Source organism: Arachis ipaensis, chromosome B2 (genome assembly GCF_059453495.1).
Source record: "Arachis ipaensis isolate K30076 ecotype BB chromosome B2, ASM5945349v1, whole genome shotgun sequence".
In the NCBI taxonomy this organism is placed as follows: domain Eukaryota; kingdom Viridiplantae; phylum Streptophyta; class Magnoliopsida; order Fabales; family Fabaceae; genus Arachis; species Arachis ipaensis.
The window spans coordinates 59585051-59592329 of record NC_142437.1 but is presented as its reverse complement, the minus strand read 5'-3'; the positions used below and the strand labels follow the sequence as shown (position 1 = coordinate 59592329).

The 7279-nt window shown below is 35.9% G+C and overlaps 1 non-coding gene across 1 annotated transcript; it reads right to left on the bottom strand.

Moving 5' to 3' along the window:
- Window positions 1-5983: 5983 nt before the first annotated feature.
- LOC148574045 (small nucleolar RNA R71) lies at window positions 5984-6091 on the bottom strand. The gene has a single exon (XR_015906570.1). It is a non-coding gene; the product is annotated as a small nucleolar RNA R71 (small nucleolar RNA).
- Between the last annotated feature and the right edge of the window lie 1188 nt (window positions 6092-7279).

Genomic DNA, 7279 nt, shown 5'->3' with positions numbered 1-7279 from the left:
ACTCTGAGGGCCGAGTTACGGACCGCTGAAGTTGGCCAAAAACTCTGTTTTTACCAAATGTTAGAGAACCTTCATGTTTACCTATTCTCAATCCAAAGTCATACCAGATCCCTTACGAAACATACCCACTACCCCTTTCACTATCTTCTAGCCATCCAACACCTCATTAGGCAATTTTTATTCAAACATTCATTTCCAAGCTTTTTATCACTAATCAATAGCAACAAATCCACTAATGCAACAATTCATTGTCAATGTCAATAAATGCCAGTCTAAACATAAATTCTCATCAATCTCACACATCCCAATTTCATTGCACCCAAACTTACCCGGTCACGGCCTTCGGCCTAAATCTTTCTTATGAAACATCAATCTCAATATCGAACATCATATTTCATACAATCATAATTATTACACCTCATTCAACATACCACATGTTTATCATATTTTATTTCCAAACTCAACAACAATTAACTAATCACAAACATAAACAATTCTATTCAATTCTATCCTAGGGGCACCTAGCCTAGGACTTCATGTCACATTACATGGTATTTAAATGAAACTTAATCCAAACTTTAGCTGATTTCTCCCAAGCTCAAAACACCAAAATTCAAGCTTCCAAGATTCCAAGTCAAATCCGATAAATTCTAGCCACCAAAGCTTTATTCCAAGTACTCCAATTCCCCGTTTCAACTCCAGTTCAACATAAATCTAATCTAGTTTCATATAATGTACCAAAATCAAACACTATGGTTTACTAACTCATCAATTCACAAAGATTTAGTGATTTTTTTACCTTACCCGTTAATGATTGGAGTGAAACCTAACAGTTACCCAATGCTAGATTGCACCTAAACCATCAAAATCAAGAAAATATCTCAACACTTATAACCAAAATGAGAAATTAGAATGGAAGTGGAAACTTGGCAAGAAATTCATAGTTTCTTACCAATTCGTTCAAATAGAATTGAAGAGGCTTCTGACACGAACGCGTGGCCACAAACGGCTTGTCAATCGGAGCTCTGTATTGGAAGGTATAAGCAAATGAAATCGGAAGGGAATAGCAACATTTAGGTTTTGTGCCTCTTCTCCCTTCTCACCGTTCCTCACTCTTTCTTTCACTTTGGGGAACAATGTGAGCTGAATAAGGGTGAGGCTGAAGCTAATATAGGTTGGGCTTGGGCTCAATAAGGATCCGGTTCAACTGATTTAGGCCGTTGGCCCAATTTGGGGCCAAAATCTTTAAAATTAGTGTTTTAATTCATATTTTAAATATTTTTACTTCTTCAAATTATAAAATTTAATTTGCTAATTTTCTTGGCTCATAATTAATTTATTAGTTAATTATTTATTAATGAACTGGGTTTTACACTAAGTTTTTGTCGCCGTTCTGTTGTCGCCGTCATTGAAGCCCGTGTCAGCGTTGACATTGCAGGCTCACAAAGAGGGAGAAAACGTGAAGCTAGGGAAAGGAAGAAAGGGGCCTCCGTCACTGCCAAAGTCAACAGCGAGTCTTACGCCACTATTAGAGTCATTAATTTGTCACCATCAAGATGCTGCCACCTCTATACTGAGACGTTGTTGCAGCAAGTGTTGTTATCGCTGTTGTTGCTTGGTTCTATCGTGTCTACCCGTTCGTAGCCACCGTTATCATTAGTCAGGGTTACTGGAGCCACAACTGCTGCATTCCTTCATTCTTCTTTGTTACAGTGAGTAGTTCTTGTCCCGAAACTCTTGCCTTTGTTATTTTGTTATATATTGAGGATTTTGTGATGTTAATGTCTTAGGGTTGAGTTACAGTGATTGCATGTTGTGTTTAATGGCTATTGCTGCTGTGAGAATGGTTAGAACTGATGTTGCTTGTGTGAAATAAAAAAAAAGGGAGCTTGTCACATAGTTGAGTCATGATGAGCGGATAATTTATACGCTTTTTGGCATTGTTTTTAGTATGTTTTTAGTAGGATCTAGTTACTTTTAGGGATGTTTTTATTAGTTTTTATGTTAAATTCACATTTCTGGACTTTACTATGAGTTTATGTGTTTTTCTGTGATTTCAGGTATTTTCTGGCTGAAATTGAGGGACTTGAGTAAAAATCAGATTCAGAGGTTGAAGAAGGACTGCTGATGCTGTTGGATTCTGACCTCCCTGCACTCAAAGTAGATTTTCTAGAGCTACAGAACTCAAAATGGCGCGCTTTTAATTGCGTTGGAAAGTAGACATCCAGGGCTTTCCAGCAATATATAATAGTCCATACTTTGTTTGAGTTTAGATGACGCAAAAGGGCGTTGAACGCCAGTTCTACGCTGCAGTCTGGAGTTAAACGCCAGAAACACGTCACGAACCAGAGTTGAACGCCAAAAACACGTTACAACTTGGCGTTCAACTCCAGAAGAAGCCTCTTCACGTGGAAAGCTAAAGCTCAGCCCAAGCACACACCAAGTGGGCCTCGGAAGTAGATTTATACATCAATTACTTACTTTTGTAAACCCTAGTAGCTAGTTTAGTATAAATAGGACTTTTTACTATTGTATTTTCATCTTCGGATCATCTTTGGATTATCTTTTGATCTATTGATCACGTTTGGGGGGCTGGCCATTCGGCCATGCCTGAACCTTCATCACTTATGTATTTTCAACTGTAGAGTTTCTACACTCCATAGATTAAGGTGTGGAGCTCTACTGTTCCTCATGAATTAATGCAAAGTACTACTGTTTCTCTATTCAATTCAACTTATTCCGCTTCTAAAATATTCATTCGCACTTCAATATGAATGTGATGAACGTGACAATCATCATCATTCCCCTACGAACACGTGCCTGACAACCACTTTCGTTCCACCTTAGATTGAATGAATATCTCTTGGATCTCTTAATCAGAATCTTCGTGGCATAAGCTAGATTGATGGTGGCATTCATGAGAGTCTAGAAAGTCTAAACCTTGTCTGTGGTATTTTGAGTAGGATTCAGGGATTGAATGACTGTGACGAACTTCAAACTTGCGAGTGCTGGGCGTAGTGACAGATGCAAAAGGAGGGTGAATCCTATTCCAGTATGATCGAGAACCTCAGATGATTAGCCGTGCTGTGACAGAGCATTTGGACCTTTTTCACAAGAGGATGGGATGTAGCCATTGACAACGGTGATGCCCTTACATAAAGCCAGCCATGGAAAGGAGTAAGATTGATTGGATGAAGACAGCAGGAAAGCAGAAGTTCAGAGGAACGAACGTATCTCTATACGATTATCTGAAATTCTCACCAATGATTTACATAAGTATCTTTATTTTCTGTTTATTTATTATCTATTTTCGAAAACTCCATAACCATTTGATATCCGCCTGACTGAGATTTACAAGGTGACCATAGCTTGCTTCATACCAACAATCTCCGTGGGATCGACCCTTACTCACGTAGGGTTTATTACTTGGACGACCCAGTGCACTTGCTGGTTAGTTGTGCGAAGTTGCGAAGTTATGTTTGGACCATGGTATTGTGCACTAGTTATTGGCGCCATTTCCAGGGAGAGAATGAACAAATTTTACAACCTCAGAGTAACAATTTCGCATGTATCAAGTTTTTGGCGCCGTTGCCGGGGATTGTTCGAGTTTGGACAACTGACGGTTCATCTTGTTGCTCAGATTAGGTAATTTTTTTTTTGTTTTATTTTCAAAAATTTTTCAAAAATCTTCAAAAATTTCTCCTTTATTTTCGAAAAAAAAATAAAAAAATAAATAAAAATTCTTTTCAAAAAAATTTTTTTTTATTATGTTCTTCAGAATTTTTAAGAATGAATTCTAGAGTTTCATGAAGCATGTGAAGCCTGGCTAGCTGTAAAGCCATGTCTAAATTTATTTGGACTGAGGCTTCCAACCCAACATTATCAAGAGCAAGCTAGTTGTTGCTAATCCACCTGCTGTTGTTCCTGATCTACCTGATTTACATGCTAAAGCTTGACTGGCTATTAAGCCATGTCTAACCCTCAGATTGGAGCTTTAGACTAAAGAGCACAAGATTCCTGGAATTCATATTAAAAATTTTGAAATTTTTATTTTTCTTTTTCAAATAATTTTCGAAAAATACAAAAAAATTTATAAAATCATAAAAATAAAAAATATTTCATGTTTCTGGATTGAGTCTTGAGTCAGATTTTAAGTTTGGTGTCAATTGCATGTTCATCTTGCATTTTTCGAAAAAAAAATTTCATGCATTCATGGTGTTCTTCATGATCTTCAAGTTGTTCTTGATAAATCTTCTTGTTTGATCTTGATGTTTTCTTGTTTTGTGCCTTTTCTTGTTTTTCATGTGCATTTTTGCATTCATAGTGTCTAAACTTGAAAGATTTCTAAGTTTGGTGTCTTGCATGTTTTCTTTGCATATAAAAATTTTCAAAAATATGTTCTTGATGTTCATCATGATCTTCAAAGTGTTCTTGGTGTTCATCTTGACATTCATAGTATTCTTGCATACATTCATTGTTTTGATCTAAAATTTTCATGCATTGAGTCTTTTTCATGTTTTTCTCTCTCATCATAAAAATTCAAAAATAAAAAAATATCTTTTCCTTATTTTACTCAAAATTTTCGAAAATATGATTTGATTTAGTCAAAAAAGTTTTTAAAATTAATTGTTTCTCATGAATCAAATCAAATTTTCAATTTAAAAATCTTATCTTTTTCAAATCTTTTTCATTTTTTTATTTATTTTCGAAAATTTTAAAATATTTTTCAAAAATCTTTTTCTTATCTTTATCACATAATTTTCGAAAATAATATCAACAATTAATGTTTTGATTCAAAAATTTCAAGTTTGTTACTTGCTTGTTAAGAAAGATTCAAACTTTAAGTTCTAGAATCATATCTTGTGATTTCTTGTGAATCAAGTCATTAATTATGATTTTAAAAATCAAATCTTTTTCAAAACTAATTTCAATCATATCTTTTCAAAAATATCTTTTTATCTTATCTTTTATTTGATTTTAAAATATCTTTTCTAACTTCTTATCTTCTTATCTTTTTAAAATTAATTTTCAAATCTTTTTCAACTAACTAATTGACTTTTTGTTTGTTTCTTATCTTTTTCAAAACTACCTAACTAACTCTATCTCTCTAATTTTCGAAAATATCTCCCTCTTTTTCAAAATTCTTCTAATTAACTAATTATTTTAAACTTTAATTTTAATTTAATTCTTCTTTTAATTTTCAAAATTCACTAACCATTTTTCAAAAACAATTTTTGAAATTCCCCCTCTCTCATCTCTTTCTATTTATTTATTCATCTACTAACACTTCCTCTCACCAAAATTCGAACCCCTTCTTCTATCTGTGTTCGAATTTTCTCTTATTCCCTTCTTTACATTACATTCTTTTCTTCTTCTACTCACAAAAGGGAACCTCTATACCTGGGCAAAAAGGATCCCTATTATTTTTTTTTGTTCCCTCCTTTTTCATATGAGCAGGAGCAAGGACAAGAACATTCTTGTTGAAGCATATCCTGAACCTGAAAGGACTCTAAAAAGGAAACTAAGAGAAGCTAAAATACAACAACCCAGAGACAACCTTACAGGAATTTTCGAACAAGAAGAGGAGATGGCAGCCGAAAATAATAATAATGCAAGGAGAATGCTTGGTGACTTTACTGCACCAAATTCCAATTTACATGGAAGAAGCATCTGCATCCCTACCATTGGAGCAAACAATTTTGAGCTGAAACCTCAATTAGTTTCTCTGATGCAACAAAACTGCAAGTTTCATGGACTTCCATCTGAAGATCCTTTTCAGTTCTTAACTGAATTCTTGCAGATATGTGATACTGTTAAGACTAATGGAGTAGATCCTGAAGTCTACAGGCTCATGCTTTTCCCTTTTGCTATAAGAGACAGAGCTAGAATATGGTTGGACTCTCAACCTAAGGATAGCCTGAACTCTTGGGATAAGCTGATCAAGGCTTTCTTAGCCAAGTTATTTCCTCCTCAAAAGCTTAGTAAGCTTAGAGTGGATGTCCAAACCTTCAGACAGAAGGAAGGTGAATCCCTCTATGAAGCTTGGGAGAGATACAAGGAACTGACCAAAAAGTGTCCTTCTGACATGCTTTCAGAATGGACTATCCTGGATATATTCTATGATGGTCTGTCTGAATTAGCTAAGATGTCATTGGATACTTTTGCAGGTGGATCCATTCACCTAAAGAAAACGCCTGCAGAAGCTCAAGAACTCATTGACATGGTTGCTAATAACCAATTCATGTACACTTCTGAGAGGAATCCTGTGAGTAATGGGACGCCTCAGAAGAAGGGAGTTCTTGAAATTTATACTCTGAATGCCATATTGGCTCAGAATAAAATATTGACTCAGCAAGTCAATATGATTTTTCAGAGTCTAAATGGAATGCAAGCTGCATCCAACAGTACTTAAGAGGCATCTTCTGAAGAAGAAGCTTATGATCCTGAAAACTTACAATAGCAGAGGTGAATTACATGGATGAACCATATGAAAACACCTATAATCCCTCATAGAGAAATCACCCAAATCTCTCATGGAAGGATCAACAAAAGCCTCAATAAGGCTTTAATAATGGTGGAAGAAATAGGTTTAACAATAGTAAATCTTTTCCGTCATCCACTCAGCAACAGACAAAGAACTCTGAACAAAATACCTCTAATTTAGCAAACTTAGTCTCTGATCTATCTAAGGCCACTATGAGTTTCATGAATGAGACAAGGTCCTCCATTAAAAATTTGGAAGCACAAGTGGGCCAGCTGAGTAAAAGGATCACTGAAATCCCTCCTAGTACTCTCCCAAGCAATACAGAAGAAAATCCAAAAGGAGAGTGCAAGGCCATTGAATTGACCATCATGGCCGAATCCAAGGAGGAAGGAGAGGACGTGAATCCCAAGGAGGAAGACCTCCTGGGACGTCCAGTGATTAATAAGGAGTTTCCCTCTAAGGAACCAAAGGAATCTGAGACTCATCTAGAGACCATAGAGATTCCATTAAACCTCCTTATGCCATTCATGAGTTCTGATGAGTATTCTTCTTCTGAAGAGAATGAGGATGTCACTGAAGAACAAGTCGCGAAGTTCCTTGGTGCAATCATGAAGCTGAATACCAATCTATTTGGTAATGAGACTTGGGGAGATGAACCTCCCATGTTCACCAATGAACTAAATGCATTGGATCAACTGAGATTGCCTCAGAAGAAACAGGATCCTGGAAAGTTCCTGATACCTTGTGCTATAGGCACCATGACCTTTGAGAAGGCTCTATGTGACCTGGGGTCAG